Below are 19684 nucleotides of genomic sequence, written 5' to 3'. Positions count from 1 at the left end.
CTCAGAGTTGTTTTCATGTACAATTCTTATTATTTCTGATTTGGAACATTCTTTCATATAGTTGTTACTTCTTTGTAATTCTACTTTTGAGAAGTGTTTGGTCATAGCCTTTTATTATTTATCTATTGGCTAATTTAATCATATGCACACACACACACACACACACACACACACACACACACATATATATATATATACACGCTTAAATACATGTGGGCAGTTAAGTAATGAAGCAGATAGAGTGCCAAACCTAGAGTAAGGAAGACTCATCTTCATATCTTGGATAGCAGACATTTATCAGAGAAATTTGATACTAAGTTTTTTTTCCTATTCAACCACTTCCTAGGTGCATTAATTTGTGCAGAAGTTCTTCAGTTTCAGGAAATCAAAGATACCTGTATTATCTTTTTATGTCATATTTGATAGAGAATATATCTCACTCATAGAAATGAGAGATATGTATTCTGTTTCCATTCCAATTTTTATACTATCATCTTTAATATTAAGATCATGTATCCAGTTATGATATATTGTGGCATATGGTGTAAAATGTTGGTCTAAGTGTAATTTCTGCCAGACTGCTTTTTACTTTTCCATCAGTTTTTATCAAATAAGGAGTTTTTTCCTAAGTAATTCATGTTTCCCACTATATCAAACACTGATTTATTGAGTTCGCTTGGTAATGTCAAACATTTGTAGTTCATAGAGTGTATCCTGATATAAGCAGACCCTTGGGAAAAAAATGACAGAATATGTAGGACAACCAAGAAATCCTTGACTTCATCTGCTTCTTCGGAAGGAGAGTCACAATTCTTAAATATCTGGGTGATGCCAAACATTTGTCACAGATTGTCTTCTGATTTAAAGCTAAGACAAAGATCAGGCGAAGCATCTGGAACATCAGGGCTATGGCATAGATGATGACATGTTCACTGATCGTCATCTCAGGTAAGGGTAATCTGTAATAATTTGGCCAAGAGTTAATTACTCTTTTATATGTAGTCTCTCCCAATATCATGTCTGAGACCAAGAGTTTATCTCTACTATCACTTACTGAATGTTCTATTGTCCATTGGTGAAGACCTCCCACTATATCAGAGTCCCATTGAGATGTAGAAAACAATCTTTGCCTCTTTAGAGGACTCTACTGAAAGACTTGTCCCTCTTTCCTACAGTGGCTAGGTAGATATTTTCACCTCCCTCCTGTCATTAGATAGCCTTATGTTTCATTTCTCTAATCACTCCATTCAAATAAAGTGTCCCTTGACCACTAGAAATAATGGGAACAAAATTGGAGTACTAAGTATGTGTTTCAAACATATGAACCTAAGGCAAATCATTACTGGAATAAACCAGGATTTCAGTATTCTTTCTTTCCTCTTGGAGTTCTTTCCATATCTCAGCTCTTAATTGGCAGGAATAATTCTTCCTTGAATTTATTTTTACTTCTCTCTGGGGCCATGGATCAAACTTTTCAAAGCTGCTCCTAGAGTGAATCTCAATCTCTCTCTCTCTCTCTCTCTCTCTCTCTCTCTCTCTCTCTCTCTCTCTCTCTCTCTCTCTCTCTCTCTCTCCTGTCTGTCTCTGTCCTTCCATGTGTGGTAGAGAATGTGTCTCTTCTCCCTCAGTTCTACCTTGCACTTCCTCAAATTGACTCTCCAATTGCTGAATGGGGTTTTTCCTACTGGGGGAGTAAGTATGGTCCTATGTAACATAGCTGGTGAGGAAGGGGGAAATATCCCCCTCCTCTCCAGCCTCTAGTATAGGCTCAGGAGGAGTCACACTTTACAAAGGTGATTTTCACCTGAACTGTCTTGAACAGACACATTCTTGAATTGTTAGTCTGCACTTTAATGATTGTCACATTTTTACAATTAGTGTAGCCTAATTATAAGCATTTTACTTTTGGTAATTAGATCCTGAGAAAAAAGTTAATTGTAGATCAATGACCCCTACATAAATTCAAGAATGAAACATATTGACCCTTTTTCCCCCTAAAGGGCCTTTCATACTATGGCAGGGATCAGGGGTGGGATGGTGGTAATGGTGGTGAGAACAATCATGTCCATAAAGCAAGTAAAGACAAAATACATATTTTTACATGGAAGAAATCAGCCATAGGCTGGTTTGGCTGGAACAATGAGTGTGTGTGTGTGTGTGTGTGTGTGTGTGTGTGTGTGTGTGTGTGTAAGGGAGGGATATTTTACATCCTTAGCAACAATTAGTGTAAAAAAAGAAAACCTAGATTTCTTAATAAAGCAATCACTAAAATCTTGGGTATAACCAAGTGTGAACAAATTCTACATATTTCCATTTAATCAATCAATCAAAAGGTGTGAACTAGATATTAATAGATTCTGAGTCAATATGGAAAGATTAAAGTACTAACTAAAATCACTATACTTAATCACAGTACTAAAATCACTGACTGATAGATACCATCCAGGGAAATTTTGGTACTGGTTGAAGGAGCTGAGTTAAACATGCCAGCAAGAGGATTCTATCAAGGGCTTTCTAGCAAAAGCTTCCATTTAACAAACTAGCTTACTGGTGTTTGAAGTAATTGTATAGGGCTGGGGGAGGAGTATGTACTTATAGAAGAGTATGTCTCAGACTTCTGGGGATAATGTTTTGTATGAACTCTTCTTACTATATAATTTCAATAAATATCCATTTCTAAAAGCTAATGAAAATTATGTATAACTAAAAAACTGATCCTTGAATATCTGAATTTCATTAGAAATGTAGTAAACTTTGACGGCCTTCCTTTAAATATTCACCATAAAATGCTGCAGCAAAGAAAGATTTTGAAAATTATTAGGAAGAATTTGGTCAAAAAATGCTTAGAACTTTTCACCAAGCAGAAGATAAAAAATATTTTATGTACAGTTTTGTAAGTTTGAGATACATGAAAGACTCTCAAGATCAAAACAATGTTCAGAATTCTTGCAATAAGTAGGGGTGACTGGAGAAAGAGCAATATCACAAAAATCAGAGAGGACTCAGAGGTTAGATCCCAAGGGGAATGGTTTACCTCTTGGTTCAAGGTATTCTATAGGTCTTCATTCCAAACAGTTGTCTATGGCACAAGAACACATGAGCCCCCACTGATGCACTTACCTTAGTAATTGGTCAGAGGACATAATTCATTCTAAGCAGAGATGTTTACTGGGATTGCAGAAAAATGATCAAACAATTAATTAACAATTAATAAAACATTTTCCCTCAAAGCCTGGGGCACACTCTCCTATAGGGCCATTGGGCAGATCTATATAGTACACCTATTGAGAGGTACACACATAAAGAATATGGTACAAATAACTATGATTTCTGGTACTTATGATCCTTTTCCCATCTCATGGTGCTTTTTTGCTGCTCCCTGTGTGCCTGATGTTTCTGTTGAGCAGGTCATTCAACTGGGTTCCCTAGCCTTGTTCTTCTCTCTAGCTCAAATCCCTATGGGTAGGGATGACCTACTTTTCTTTCTTTCTTTCTTTCTTTCTTTCTTTCTTTCTTTCTTTCTTTCTTTCTTTCTTTCTTTCTTTCTTTCTTTCTTCTTTTTTTTTTTGTGGGGCAATGAGGTAACCCTTGCCCAGGGTCACATAGCCAGTAAGTGTCAAGTGTCTGAGGCCAGATTTTGAACTCAGGTCCTCCTGAATCCAGGGCTGGTGCTTTATCCACTACTCCACCTAGCTGCCCCTGGGAATATCTATCTTATTTGACTTCATCTATTACTCACCTAGAGCCCAATTAGCCATGAATCTCAAGCTTGATTATATCCAGAGAACCATCAGATTGCCTTTTGAAAACATTCCCTCCTGCTATATATCCCTAGGAAAAATCAAACAGTTTTTAGTTCCTTGTATACATAAAATGTGTATATAAATTTAAACTGTCAAGGGTCACAGTGAAACTGACCAATAGTCCATAGAGTACTAGAGAGACCAACTTTCAGCACCAACTGTTAGCATCAACTTTTTTTTTTGGTTCTGCCCTATGCAAAGTTGGCCAATTCTTTTTAAAGTTGATGTTTCTTTATTGTCTGAAAAGCAATTCTATTTATTCCAAGTATGAAGGAAGGAATTGACCATATCCCTTGAAAATTATGTTGCCAGTATTTTTAGTCCTTCCCTTAATATTATTTTTTAAAGGATGGTATCCTGAGAAGCAAAGAGAGGAAACCAGTAATAGCTTTCCTGAGTCCCCTTGAGTTATTAAATAGATACTACCATCCTTGTGTTTAAAGAATTTAATATTCTCAGAGTACCAAATACAACCATGTTAAAATCTAGTCAGAAAAATGCACTGCAAATTTACTTGGATTATCCTCATATTTTTCATTTCAAGATGGAGAATTATCATTTGACTACATAGCATAAGTGACAATGTTTACCTTTATTCTCTCACTGTTCTCATGCTTTCCATGCTTGTTTTGTGGAATCTTTATTTTCCAAACTTAAATCCATTAGATTAGATTTTATCTAATATGATGTTTAACATGAAGTTTTTCACTGGAGCACAAATTATGTAATCAAACAAAAATATCTTTTTAGTCACTGGTAGGCTATTACATTTTAGCCTGTAGTTATGATTTAAATCTGGAAATGAAGAGTCTAAAATGCCGTCTCACTCATTCTATGACTTGTTGCAAATCATTGAATTTCTCAAATTTTTTCAGTTGGAAAATGGTGATGATTACAAACTAAAATTTTGGCATATTAGAGTTATGTCTATCAGACACGATCTAGTGCACACCCCATCTGAAATACAAAATCATTTTACAATGTTACAGTCATTCATTCATTCATTAGGCACTTACTTTGTACTAGGCATTATGCCAAGTACTACTAGGAATACAAGAAAGCAATGGCGGGGGGGGGGGGGAAGCAACAAAAAAGTCCCTGCCATTAAGGAGTAATGGGAAAAACAAAATGGAAATAACTAGGCACATAACTAGGAGGCAAAAGTAGCATGAAATGGTTAGCATTAGAACCTGGGAGGAGGCTTTTTGTGTAAGGTAGGATTTGAGCTGTCTTGAAGGAAGTTAAGGAAATTAAGTGATGGAAACAAGGAAACCCCCAAATTTCAGGCTTATGGGACAATGGGTTCAAAGACTTAGAGGCAATGAGAAAGTGAGTGAGTGTCAGGTTCAAGGAAATGGAAGTAGTCCAGTATAGTTGCTCTGTGGAAGGAAGTAAGAGAACTTGAAGTGTAAGAAGGTGTCAGATTATGAAGGGTTTTAATTGACAAACAGAAAACTTTATATTTGATACTATATGTAATAGGGAGTCACTGAAACTCATTTGGAAGTGCAGAATGGTGACATTTTCAGACATAAGCTTTATACAAAATACTACCTTGGAAGCTTATTAGAGCATATATTGGAGTAGGGAGATAATTGAGATGGGGAAAATAATTAGGTTATTGTTGTAGTATACATGAAAAGTGAAGATGGACTGAATTACAATCGTACCTCTATGAGCAGAGGGGAAGGAATGTATTGGAGTATGTTGTGAAGGTAGACAGGATAAGATTTAGCAATGGATTGGATATGTGGGGTGAATAAGAGTAAGGAATCAAGGTCGTCATTGTGATTGGGGCTGGCTTAGGTGACTGGCATGATTGTGGTCCTTTTTTTTTTTTTTTTAAGAATTTTTACTGCTTTTATTACATTTGACTACTTTTGGTTAGGGTTCATAAGAACACAGCAAAGTGCCATGTATTTTTGGCAGTTACAACACTATATTTAGATGACGAAGTCAAGAAGCAAAAAGTCTTTTTTTCATGTTTTAATTAACATTTTAAAATTTAAGAAACCAATTTTATTTAAAGTTTTGAGTTGCAAATTCTATCCTTCTCTTTAACCCTCCCTTCTTTCCCTCTTCCCTAAAGCAATACACAATCAGATATAGGTTATACATGTACAATTATGTAAAACACTTCCATATTTGTCATTTTAAGAAGACTTGAATAAAAGAAAATAAATGAAAGAAAAAGCGAAAAACAGTATGTTTTAACCTGTATTCAATCAAAATTAGTTCTTCCTCTGGAGGCTGTTGGTAATTTATAGAAAAGTTGGTAATATATAAGATGCTGATGATATATATTGGTTTATTTTGTATCCTGAAACTTTGCTAAAGTTGTTAATAATTTCAAGTAGTTTTTTAGTTGATTCTCTAGAATTTTCTAAGTATAACATCATATCATCTACAGAGTGATAGTTTTGTTTCCCTATTGTCTATACTAAATCTTTTAATTTCTGTTTGTCCTCTTATTGCTATAACTAACATTTTTAGTACAATATTAAATAATAAATGCAATAATGGGCAACCTCGCTTCACCTCTGATTGTACTGGGAAAGCTTCTAGCTTATCACCATTACAGATAATGCTTGCTTATGGTTTTAGATAAGTAGTACTTATCACTTTAAGGTAAGCTCCATTTATCCCTATGTTCACTGGTGTTTTTTAATAGGAGTGGGCGCTGCATTTTGTCAGTCTTTTTCTACATCTATTGAAATAATCACATGATTTCTGCTGGTTTGGTTAATGATATAGTCAATTATATTGATAGGTTTCCTAATATTGAACCAGCCTTGAATTCCTGGTATAAATCCCTTTTGATATAGTGCTGTGATCTCCTTGCTAATATTTTATTTAAAGTTTTTGCATCAATATTCATTAGGGAAATTGTTCTATAATTTTCTTTCTCTATTTTGGCTCTTCCTGATTTGGGTTGCAGCACCATATTTGTCTCATAAAAATAATTTGGTAGTACACCTTCATCCATTTTTCCAAATAGTTCATGTAGTATTGGGATTAATTATTCTTTAAATGTTTGGTAAAATTCATTTGTGAATCCATCCGGTCCCTGGGGACTTTTTCTTAGGAAGTTCATTGATGGTTTGTTCAATTTCTTTTTCTAAGATTGGGTTATTTAAATATTTTCTTTCTTCTTCCGCTAATCTGGGTAATTATATTTTTAAGTATTCATCCATTTCATTTGGATTATCACATTTATTGGCATATAATTGCCAAATAGCTGCTAACAGTTTTCTTAATTTCCTTTTCATTGGTGGTGAATTTACCCCATTAATTTTTGATTGTAGTAATTTGGTTTCTTCTTTCCTTTTAAAAATCAAATTAAACAATGGTTTATCTAGTTAATTTTTTTTCATAAAGCCAGCTTCTAGTTTTATTTATTAGTTCAATGTTTTTTTTTTTACTTTTGATTTTATTAATCTTTCCTTTCATTTTCAGGATTTCCGATTTGGTGTTTAATTGGGAATTTTTAATTTGTTCATTTTCTAGGTTTTTTTTTAGTTTTATTCCTAATTATTTGATCAGCTTTTTCTCTAATTTATTGATATAAACAATTAGAGATATAAAATTTCCCCTAAGGACCACTTCAGCTGCATCCCATAAATTTTGATATAGTCTCATTATTATAATTTTTTTAGTGAAATTACAATTCTTTCTATGATTTGTTCTTTGACCCACTTCTTTTTTTAGGATAAGATTATTTATTTTCCAATTTTAATCTTTCCATTGTCCATTACTGAATGTAATTTTTATTGCATTATGATCTGAAAAGGATGTGTTTATTATTTTTGCTTTTCTGCATTTGGTGGTAAAGTTTTTATGTCCTAATACATCATCAGTTTTTGTATAGGTGACATGTACTGCTGAGAGATAGATATATTCCTTTGTATTCCCATTCAGTTTTCTCTAGAGATCTATCATATCTAACTTTTACAGAATTTTCTTCACTTCCTTGACTTCCTTCTGGTATATTTTTTAGTTAGATTTATCCAATTCTGAGAGGGGAAAGTAAAGGTCCCTCACTAGTATAGTTTTATTATCGATTTCCTTTCATAACTCATTCAACTTCTTAAAAAATTTAGATGCTATACCATTCGGTACATATATGTTAAGTATTGATATGACATCATTGTCTATGGTAATTTTCAGCAAGATATACTTTCCTTCTTTATCTCTTTTAATTAGATCTATTGCTGCTTCTGCTTTGTCTAGAATCATGATTTTTACCTTGCTTTCTTTGCTTCAGCTGAAGCATAATAGATTCTGTAATAGCTGCTTACCTTTACCTTGTGTGTATCTCTCTGCTTCAAATGAGTTTCTTGTAAACAACATTGTAGGATTTTTCTTTTTAATGGGTGAGTTTATCCAATTCACATTCATAGTTATGATAACTAATTCTGTACTTCCCTCCATGCAATTTTTCAATTTTTGTATCCCCCTCTCTCCTGATCACCACTTTCCCCAATATACTCTCCCTTTTATCAGTGCCTCCTCCCCCTGTACTTTTTTGTTTCCTTATAGAGTAAGATGGATTTCTATATCCTACTGTGTATGTTATTCCCTCTTTGAGTCAATTTTGATGAGAGTAAGGTTTGAGCTTTGGCTGCCACCTCTCCACCTTTCCCTCCATTATAATAGCTTTTTCCCCCCACCTTCTTTTTGTAGGATAATTTACTCTATTTGGTTTTCTCCCTCCTTCTTCCAGTGCAATTTACTTCTCACTCCTTTATTTTGTCCCTTTGGGTATCATCCCATCAATGTTACCTTATATCCATGCCCTCTGTCTACATAAACTTCCTCCAATTGCTCTTATAAGTAATAAAGGTTGATATAATCCAGGTGTGGGGTCTGACAAGGCATGATCTGTATTAGGACAAGGAGGCAAGGGAGTAAAGGATGTAGGATTGTGCCAAGTTAAGTTAGTTCACCAAGGGGTTGAGAAAGGGAAGGGAGGAGAGTGTAGCCAGTATAGGGGCTTATGGGCTGAGAAAGAACTGAAGTTCTGGTCATGATGAGGATGAAGAAAAGCATTAACATTAGGGGTCAGAAAGCATAGGGAAAGATGAAATTTTTTTTTAAAAAATCAGATGAAGGGATTTTAGAGTTTAAGAACACAGAAATAGAACATTTATGGGTTGTGGCAAGGTCATCTCTATGTGTAGTTAATGTGGAGTAATTCATCGGATGTAAGTTGAGGGTGAATTAGGTGGCACAATGGACAAAATGCTGGGCCTGGAGTTAGAAGACACAAATTCAAATATGGGCTCCGATACTCACTGGCTATGTAATTCTGGGCAAGTCACTTAACCTTAGTTTGCCCCAGTTTGCTCAACTGTAAAATGGGTATAATAATAGCATCTACCTCCCAAGGTTGTGAAGATGAAATAAGATAATAATTGTAAAAGTGTCTGACACATAGTCTGAAACTATATAAATGTTTATTATTATTATTATTAATTACATCGAGGACTGGGTATGTATATATATATATATATATATATATACATGTATTATTGAGGGAGTATAAATATATTTGTTGAAGTCTCCTGGTATGAGGGCAGGAGATACAGAAAAGAGAATGATTATGAACCAGGTAATGAAATCATGTTGCCTTTGTTCATATTGTTTGACAGAAGAATAAAGTGAATGAAGTAATTAAGTAATCAGTACAGCTGGAATTGTTTCAAATCCAATAAAGTATCAGAGTAATTATTCTTCAAACTCTTGAAACAATACCTTTTTGCACAGAGTTTGACAGCATATTAAAATGATGAAGACTTCCTGATGGTTCAAATGTGCTCCAAGGAAAGCTAGAAGGTTGTACAGTTAACTCCCAGGGTATAATTCTAAACCATACAACCTACTACCTCAACCTGGATGCACACAAATTCCATTGATGATGTAATTTCTTCATTGTATCTTCAGATAGCTCCTTCAAATATTGCTTTTATTGTCTATGCATATTGATATAGTTTGGCAAAATGTAAAATACCATATTAAGTCAATATTTTACCAATAAATAGCTTGGTCCCATGGCTAGAAAAGCCACTTATTTGTGAAATACAGCTAGTGTATTATACAGTCTTATAATATTCTTGCTGAAATTTGAAGACAAATGATTATAGTTCAAGTCAATACCATACTGGATTGAAGGGGGAAAAACTATTGGCAGTCTCATAAATTAAGTTATAGATTAAAAATATTAAAAATATTTAAAGTCTGTGGTTATTGTAGTTATTGACACTGATATGCACATATATGTTTTGCTGGTATGTTTTCTATTAATTCCTTTAAAAATATTTAACATTTTTAACAATTGATAGATATGGCATTAGAATTCAAACATATTTTTCAAATGATTAAAAACTAGTTCTAACATATGTAGACATAATATGAATAACAACAAAATAAAAGAGAATCATTTTTAAATATTCCTCCTCAATTTAATAGGATACCTGGTTTAACAAATTTTTCCCCAAATATCATTAAAAGGATTATACTTTAACCTCTTTGAGATTACCCCACTGACACAGACCCAAAGAGGCGAGCTTGTGAAATCAATTTCACCACAAGATCGGATCTACGGGTTTGTAACAGTTGGCAATATCATACACAATCTCCTTATTAATTGGGAATTTGTTATAAATACTTGATAAAATTATTATAGTTATACTGATTACATAGTTATATTAATTTATCAAATTAAACTATTTAGAAGACCTATGATAACCTAATATAAATCCAAGAATACATGACTTGAATGAGATTACTTATGTCTACATTTCATTTAGTTCAACTGATTTTTTCCAATATAAGGAGTGTACAAATATAAATGCATATTTGTGTAGGCATATATATATATTTGTGTATGTATACATATAAAATAAATATTTGCATAGAATGTTTCTGTTTAAAAAGTAGCAAAGGTTTTGTCATGTCAATAATCAGCAGCTTTAAACGGGAGAAAAAAACACTAAACACAAAATCAAGTAAGATATATATAACTAGGGTAGGAATATTGCTTACAAAGTTATAAGAAAAAGCAAGTTTCAATATAAATTTACTATGTAAGAGTGAGAAGTAGATTGTTCAAGACAAGTATTTTAAGAACTAGCTTCAATTTTATGGACTTGGGAGATACTTTCTCATAAAACTTATTTAGAATTTATTGACAATATAGAACATGAGTTAGTAAAGCTACTGTTGATGTCCTAATAGTCTCACAGTACAAATCTATATCATGATAATTTATTTCAGGAAACAACATATAGGTCATTTTGCACAAAATGTAATATTTTTTCAAATAAATTCCAATAGTATAGGAAAAAAAATTAAAAAGCAATTCATCTATTGATAGTACTTTGCTTGAAACTTAAGAAAATATGTAATCATTTTTATTAAAATACTTAACAAGTAAAATATTGTAATTCTTTTTGGCCAATGGTTTCTTTATTGAACTATGATACTTTTTGGAAATGAAATTTGCTCCCAAAAGGAGTTTTAAAATTATGCTGAGTTCTTTGTAAATGACATATACATGATTTACAAATTTACTAGAACCACCGCCTTTTTACTATAAACACAGTATTCTATATAAACTCTAGCTTTTTGCCTGATCAGCTTAGAAATACTTTTTCTTGTTTCATACTAAATAAATAAAAATTAATTTTCTTAGCAAAGAGTTCCTAAATATTCACTTTTTCTTAGGTATCTGAAGCTAATAATGAATGAGAAAGTACTGCCATTTTAATATCTCTGCAAAACTTAGTGTTTAATAATATCAAAAAGATTTTCCTACTCTTTTGCATATATTTTTATTTTTACCTATATTTTTATTGTTAATTAGGATTAGGGAAAAATCAGCTAAAAATAGAAATAAAAGAAAATTGAGTAGCTGTTACATAGAATAAGTCTAAAGTATAAGGATCCCCTTTTATAAAAAACAGAAAAAGAAACAAAAAAGAAACAAATTATTTTATATTAGTTTTACTTGATAGGAAAAATATGTTTCAACCAGGACAAAATATTGTTTATTTTGTAATATATTTTTTTAAAAACCAAAAAATTCAGTAAGGCTCATGTTGTTGTTTTTTAAAAAGCCATATCATGGATATCCACAATTAACTCAGTAGATTTTTTAAAAAATTGTTTTGTTTTGGTTGAGATCAAGAGAGTGTTTTTTCTTTATTTCTTCAGAACTCTTGTATGTAGCACAAACTGATTTGTTTTTTCTATGGAGCTTACTATTTCTAAGAAAAAAGGCAAATATGTTTGTCTCCTTTTATTATCCTCAGAATTCCAGGCAAAAGAGCATTATGCAAAAGCTACACTAAACATTGCCATAAGCAGGATCTCAAGGGTAGAATGTAGGAGAAACTAGGAAGCTCATCCAGCCTGTGTTGACTTTATAAATGGTGATTGCAGAGGTCTGTGAAGCAAAGAGGTAAAAAGCCAGGATGTCAATTCAATACATTATACTGCAATGAGCAGTTCTAGTGTGTCTTCATTAAATGGCAGGGGTGGGGGTGGGGAGGGCAACTGATTTGTAAGCTATTTGAAGGTTTGCTATTAACAACAAAATAAAGGTTTTAGGAAAAAAAAGAAATACTTTTTTCTCATTCACTTATTATCTCCAAATGTTTTGTTTATATTTTCCTTTTTAAACAGAATTTATCAGACCTGAAAGGACCATTTTTTTTTCGTGGTCTGCCCCCCCCCCCAAAAAAAAAAAAGCCAGAAAAAAAAAGTTGTTCTTCCAAGCTCAGTAGCTTGCTGAGTCTGGCCAAAGTTGAGAATTTTCTGTGCCATGTAAGGGAAAAGGGGAAAAGTCTGAACAGGTCGTGCTTTCCAAGTCTCAGTTGGCAGGATAACAAAATCTCAACTATAAGGTCACATGTTTCTCTGCCAAATGTACACTTCATTCCCATAAACCATTCTGCTGATACTGCAAAGGCAGCTATTGTCTCATTTAGATCCAAAGTTTAGCCTACTCTTCATTGAATTAGCTAAAAAACACATCACCTTTGGGGGCTGGGAGTCACGAAAATATCTACCTGGCAAGCTGCCCACTTTTTCTGCCCATCAATGAGAGCTGGAATTGTGCTGCCCAATATAATTATGCTGTGGAATGTTGAAGTCATCAAAAATTAATCTAAATCTAGAAATGCTTGTTTTATTTATACAATAAACTGTGATTTCTTCTGCTGTTTAAAAATCCTTTCTACTAGATATAGCAATTAAAAGACTGAACATTCCTACTTTGCAGTTTTATTTCATAACATAACTAAATGGATCTCAGATGAAAAGACAATGGAATGCAAATTTTTTGAGTTAAAAGTACAATTCTTACTTCTTTCCACATTAGGATATTGTAATATCCTCTAGGCATTTTTTTATCCTTTCATTTTAAGATTCGAAATCTCTGGTCTCTCCTTTCCTTGCATTTTCCCCCCTGATTTTGTCTGTCCCAAATTTTGTACACAACATCCACTAGCAATAGTAGAGATTCATTATTGCTACAATTTTCATCAAAACAGGCTCCTGAGGGGGGAAAAAGCTTTTCAACTATATGGAAGCCTTCCACTCATTCCTCTTGTAGTTCTCATAACATAACATAGCTGGTATTCAAGTTTTGAAAGCCTGACGAGTTTGGGAAGTGCACTTTTTTCTGTTGCCAAAACAAATAAAAGCACTAAAACTATAGGTTATCTGGCAAACTAAAGAAAACATTGGAATGCAGTAAGCATATATATAGCTTGCTTAAAGAGACAGTTCCTTAATCTATAATACAGAGAAAATGAGATTGCTCACCATTCTCTGTAAGACTCACAATCACAATAATATCTAGGGAAAATAAAATGAATGAATTTACTGAGAAAGAATTTTCTTTTAAAAATAATATTTTATTTTCCCCAATTACATGTTAAAACAATTTTAATAGATATTTTTAAAGTTTTGAATTCCAGATTCTATTCTTCCCTTTAGAGCAAACTCTCCTCTTCCCTGAGACAGTAAACAATCTGACATAGGTTACATGTGTGCGAGCATGTAAAATATTTACATATTAGTCATTTTGTATAAGACAAACAAAAAAGAATAAAAGAAAGTAGAATACGTATGCTTCATTTTCTATTCAGATAATATCAGTTCTTTCTCTGAAGATGGATAGCATGAGTCATCATGAGTCCTTTGGGATTGTTTTTGATCAATGTATTGCTGAGAATAGCTAAGTCATTCACAGTTCTTCATTGAAAAATATTGCTGTTACTGTGTACTGCATTCTCCTAGTTCTGTTCACTTCATTTGGCATTCATTCATGAAAGCCTTTCCAGGTTTTTCTGAAATCATCCTCCTTGTCATTTCTTATAACATAGTGATATTCCATCACAATCATATATCACAACTTGTTTAGCCATTCTCCAATTGATGGGCATCCCCTCAAATTCCAATTTTTAGCCACTGCAAAAGAACTGCTATACATACTTTTATACATATGGATCCTTTGTCCTTTATTTTAAAAAATCTCTTTGGGATATAGGCCTAGCAGTAGTATTGTTGGATCAAAGGGTATGCACAGTTTTATAGCCCTTTATGCATATTTCCAAATTGTTCTCCAGAACGGTTAGATCAGTTCACAACTCTACCAACAGTTCATTAGTGTCCCAGTTTTCCCACATCCCCTCCAATGTTTATCATTTCCTTTTTTTTGTCCTACTAGCCCATCTCATAAGTATGAGGTAGTACCTTAGAGTTTTAAAAATTTGCATTTCTCTAATCAATAGTGATTTAGAGAATTTTTTAAAAATATGACTATAGATAACTTTGATTTCTTCATATGAAAACAGCCTGTTCATATCATTTGATTATTTATTAATTGGGGAATGATTTGTATTCCTATAACTTTGACTCAGTTCTCTATGTATTTGAGAAAAGAGGCCTTTATCAGAGATACTGCAAAAAAAGTTTTCTCCAATTTTCTACTTTCCTTCTAATTTTGGTTGCATTGGTTTTCTTTGTGAGGAAAGTTAAATTTTGTCTAATCAAAATTATCTATTTTACATCTTGTAGTGTTCTCTATATATGGTTTGGTCTTAAATTCTTCCCTTTCCCATAGATCTGACCAATAAACAATTCCATGCTCTCCTAATTTGATTATGGCATCTCCCTTTATGTATAAATCCTTTACCCATTTTTACTTTATTTTAGTATATGGTGTGAGATCTTGGTCTATACCTAGTTTTTGCCCTCCCATTTTACAGTTTTCCTAGCAGTTTTTGTCAAATAATTAGTTTTTGTTCCAAAAGCTTGGACCTTTGGGTTTATCATATACTAGATTACTATGTTCATTTGCTATAATGTATTGTGTACCTAATCTATTCCAGTGATCCGTCTTCTCTTTCTTAGCCAGTACCAAATTGTTTTGATAATTAACACCCTATGATACAATTTGAGATCTGGTATGCCTAGACCACCTTTTTCACATTTTTTAAATTGATTCCCTTGATATTTTTGACCTTTTGTTCTTCCAGATGAATTGTATTATTATTTTATCTGGCTCTATTAAATGATTTTTTTGGTAATTTGATTAATATGGCACTGAACAAATAGATTAATTTAGGTAGAATTGTCATATTTATTATATTGGCTAGGTCTATTATTATTTACCCAATTGTCTGACTTTATTGGTGTAAAAAAGTGTTTTGTAATTGTATTAATGTAGTTCCTGGCTTTATTGTGGCAGGTAGACTCCCAAGTATTTTATATTGTCTACTGTTATTTTCTTTTTGTTTTTGGTGAGGCAGTTGGGGTTAAGTGACTTTCCCAGGGTCACACAGCTAGTAAGTGTTAAGTGTCTGAGGCCGATTTGAACTCAGGTCCTCCTGACTCCAGGGCTGGTGCTCTATCCACTGTGCCACCTAGCTGCCCCATCTGCAGTTATTTTCAATGGAATTTCTTTTTCTATGTCTTGCTACTAGGCTTTGTTGGCAATGTATAGAAATGTTTATGATTTAGGTGGGATTATTTAGTATTGTGAAACTTTGCTGAAGTTAATTATTTCCAGTAGTTTTTCAATTGACTCTTTAGTATACTGTCATATCATCTGCAACAAGTGATAGTTTTGTTTCCTTATTACCTATTCTAATTAAATTTCTTTTTCTTCTCTTATTGCTATGGCTAGGATTTCCAGTACAATATTGAATAATAGTAGTCATAATAGCCATCCTTTTTGATATTAGTAATCTGATTTTCCCCTTTTTAAAAATCAAATTAACCGGGTCATCTAGGTGTGTGACCCTGGGCAAGTCACTTAACCCTCATTGCCCTGCCAAAAAAAATCAAATTAACCAATGGTTTATCTATTTTATTGTTCCCCTCCCTCTAAAACCAGATTTTAATTTTATTTATTAGTTCAATGGTTTTCTTGCTGTCAATTTTATAAATTGCTTCTTTGATTTTCAGGATTTTTAATTTGGTGTTTAATTGGAGATTTTTTATTTGTTCTTTTTTCCAGTTTTTTAAAAGTTTAACATCCAATTCATTGATCTACTCTTTCTCTATTTTATTAATGTAAGCATTTCAAGATATCAAATTTCCCCTAACTACTGCTTTCACGATATCCCATAAATTTTACTATGTTGTCATACTGTTGTAATTTTCTTTATTAAAATCGATTGTTTCTATGTTTTGTACTTGGACCCACTTATTTTTTATGATTAGTTTCCATTTAGTTTTTAATCTTTCTTTCAACTTCCTATTATTGAATGTAATTTTTATAATTGTATTGCCTTATGATCTGAAAAGAATTAATTTAATATTTCTGCTTTTCTGCATTTGGTTGTGAGGGTTTTTATGTCCTAATACATGGTTAATTTTTGTGTACATGCCATATAATGCTGAGAAAAATATTGCTTTCTATTTCCATTTAGTTTTCTTTAGAGTTCTGTTATACCTAACTTTTTCAGAATTTTATTCACCTCCCTAACTTCTTTATTATTTGTTTTTTTAAAATTCATTTTACCTAGTTAAATGAGGAGAATGTTGAGGTCCCCCAAAAGTATATTTTTACTATCTATTTCTTCCTGTAACTCATTCAACTTCTTCAAAAACTTAGATGCTACACGATTTGTTATATATAAATATATATATATATATGTTTAGTATTTATATAACTCCATTGTTTATTGTGTCTTTTAGCAAACTGTAGTTTTCTTCTTCCTCTCTTCTGATTAGATCTAATTTTGCTTTTGCTTTGCCTTGGAGCATGATTGCTACCCCTGCTTTTTTTTTTTTTTTTTACTTTAGCTAAAGCATAATAGATTCTTTTCCAGCTTTTTATCTTTACTCTGTTTGAATATCTGCTTCAAATGTGTTTCTTGTAAACCTATTTTAGGATTCTGGTTTTTAATCCATTCTGCTATGTGTTTCTGTTTTATGGGTGAGTTCATCCCATTCATATTTATAGTTATAACTGTGTACTTTCCTCCATCCTATTGTTTCCTTGTCTATCCCTCTCTCTGTCTCTCACTGTCACCCTTTCCCTCCTGACAAGTGTTTTACTTCTACCCCAATTAACCCTCCCTCCAATAAGTCCTGCCCCCTTCTCTTATCTGTATCCCTTTTTACTTCCTTATAGGGTAAGAGAAAGTTCTATATAGAACTGAATATATATGTTATTCCCTCTTTGAGCCAATTCTCATGAGAGTAAGAGTCAAGTTTTGTCAGCCCCCCATTATAATAATTATTTCATGCTTCTTTTGTGTGAATTTATGCCATTCTATCTCCCCCCTTCTTCTCCCAGTGCAATCTTCTTTCTCACCTCTTTGTTTTTGTAGGTGTGTATCATCTCATCAAAGTCACCTTATATTCTCCTCTATTTACATATACTCCTTTTAATTGCCCTTATAGTAATAAAAGGTTCTTAAGAGTTACAAATATTACCTTGCCATATAGGAATATAAACAGTTGAATCTTATTGAATCTCTTATGGTTCCCCTTTATTTTTTTTAAACATTTTATCTTTCCCTTTGGTCTTGTATTTGAAGATCACATTTTTTAATTCAACTCTGGTTTTTTAATTCAGAATGCTTGAAAGTCCTCTATTTCATTAAATATTCTTTTTTCCCCTGAAGTATATTATACTCAGTTTTGCTGGGCAGGGGATTCTTGGTTATAATCCTCATTTCTTTAGCTTCTGAAATATCACATTCCAAGGCCTCTAGTTCTTTAATGTGGAAGCTACCAAATCCTGTGTAATCCTGACTGTAGCTCCACCATATTTGAATTGCTTCTTTTTGGCTTACAACTTTTTTCCTTGACTGGAGCTCTGGAATTTGGCTATAATGTTCCTGGGAGTTTTCATTTTGGGATCTGTTTCAGGTGGTAATCAATGGATTATTTCAATTTCAATTTTGCCCTCTGGTTTTAGGGTATCAGGTCAGTTTTCCTTGGTAATATCTTGAAAAATATTGTCCAGGTTTCTTTTTTTGATCACAGCTTCCAGGTAGTCCAATAATTCTTAAAGCATCCCCCCTGAATCTATTTTCCAGGTTAGTTTTTTTCCAATGAGAAATTTCACATTTTTTCCTGTTTTTTTGTGATTTCAATTTTGTTTTGTTATATTTTGATGTCTCCTAGAATCATTAGCTTCCATTTCTCAATTCTAATTTTTAAGGAATTATTTTCTTCAGTGAGCTTTTATACCTCATTTTCCATTTGGCCAATTATATTTCTATAGAGTTATTTTCCTCAGCAAATTTTTGTATATCTTTTCCCTAGCTATTGACTCTTTTTTCACTGTTCTTTTTCATTCCTCTCATTTCTTTTCCCAAGTTTTCTTTTACTTCCCTAATTTGCTTTTTTTTTTTTTTTTGGTGATACAATTGCGGTTAAGTGACTTGCCTAAGGTCACACAGCTAGTAAGTGTTAAGTGTCTGAGGCCAGATTTTGAACTCAGGTCCTCCTGACTCCAGGGCTGGTGCTCTATCCACTGCACCACCTAGCTGCCCCTCTAATTTGCTTTTAAAAATTCCTTTTAAGCTCTTTCAGGAGTCTGTTTTGGGTCTGATTTTAAAATTACACTTTTCTTTGAAGCTTCACATGTAGCTATTTTGACACCATTGTCCTCTTCTAAGTTTGTGCTTTGATCTTTTCTGTTACCATAGTAACTTTATAACATAGGTAAGTCCTTTGTTTTTGTTTTGTTCATTTTTTCTGCCTATTTTGTGACTTTCTATTTTTATGTGAGAATTGGGCTCTGCTCATGCAATGTCCCACGCTTTTTGTGCTGGGGCTCAGGGACTTGATGCTGACTTTCACTGGGCCTCAGGGGATAGCTGCTGGCTTGTACTAGAGGAGGGGACTCCATGTTGGCCTCCCATGACTGTGGGGTTTCACTGCTTGCTTGCCCCAGGGTTGGGGCCTTGCTGCTGTGTTGCTATGGAAACAGGGACTATATTTTGCCTAGCCATAGGGGCTGTTTCTCTCTGGCCAGCCTAACAGTTGGGGACTTGCTGCTGGTTGGTCCTAGAGGTGTGGTATCATTGTTGGTCAGCAGTGGGGGCAAGGCCTTGCTGGTGACCTGTGCTGGGGTTGGGGTCATATAGGGTGGGGCTTAGTTGTCCTACACAGACTGCTGGTTTGCCTTGGGCCTGCTGGCTTGCAGAAGGTTGGGATGTTGCTGATGGATTGCCACAGGGCTTGGAGCCTTGCTACAGGTACTGTGTTGTGATGCCTGCTGGTGTTGCTCTAGGACCTTTTCCCCTCCCACCCCAAAGAGACAGATCTTTCTAGAAGTGCCAGTAATCTGCTTCCCAACTCCCAAATCAGTTCTGAGGCAGTTTTCAAGTTGTTTGGAGGGAGATTTT

The 19684-nt window shown here is 33.5% G+C and overlaps 1 long non-coding RNA gene across 2 annotated transcripts in view; it reads right to left on the bottom strand.

The window, feature by feature from the left end:
• Window positions 1-526: 526 nt before the first annotated feature.
• LOC122745512 overlaps window positions 527-19684 on the bottom strand; it is a 115802-nt gene continuing 96644 nt past the window's right edge. The window contains exons 3-4 of one of the 2 annotated variants that reach the window (XR_006355471.1): window positions 3740-3831; window positions 527-959 (exon numbers count right to left, since the gene is read on the bottom strand). This is a non-coding gene — a long non-coding RNA (uncharacterized LOC122745512). Of the gene's footprint in view, window positions 960-3054; window positions 3169-3739; window positions 3832-19684 lie in introns of those variants that run through there. The other variant, XR_006355470.1, reaches the window with a different exon arrangement.

The sequence above is a fragment of the Dromiciops gliroides genome, chromosome 3 (assembly GCF_019393635.1).
Source record: "Dromiciops gliroides isolate mDroGli1 chromosome 3, mDroGli1.pri, whole genome shotgun sequence".
Lineage (NCBI taxonomy): Eukaryota > Metazoa > Chordata > Mammalia > Microbiotheria > Microbiotheriidae > Dromiciops > Dromiciops gliroides.
This window is presented reverse-complemented; position numbering and strand designations above follow the sequence as displayed.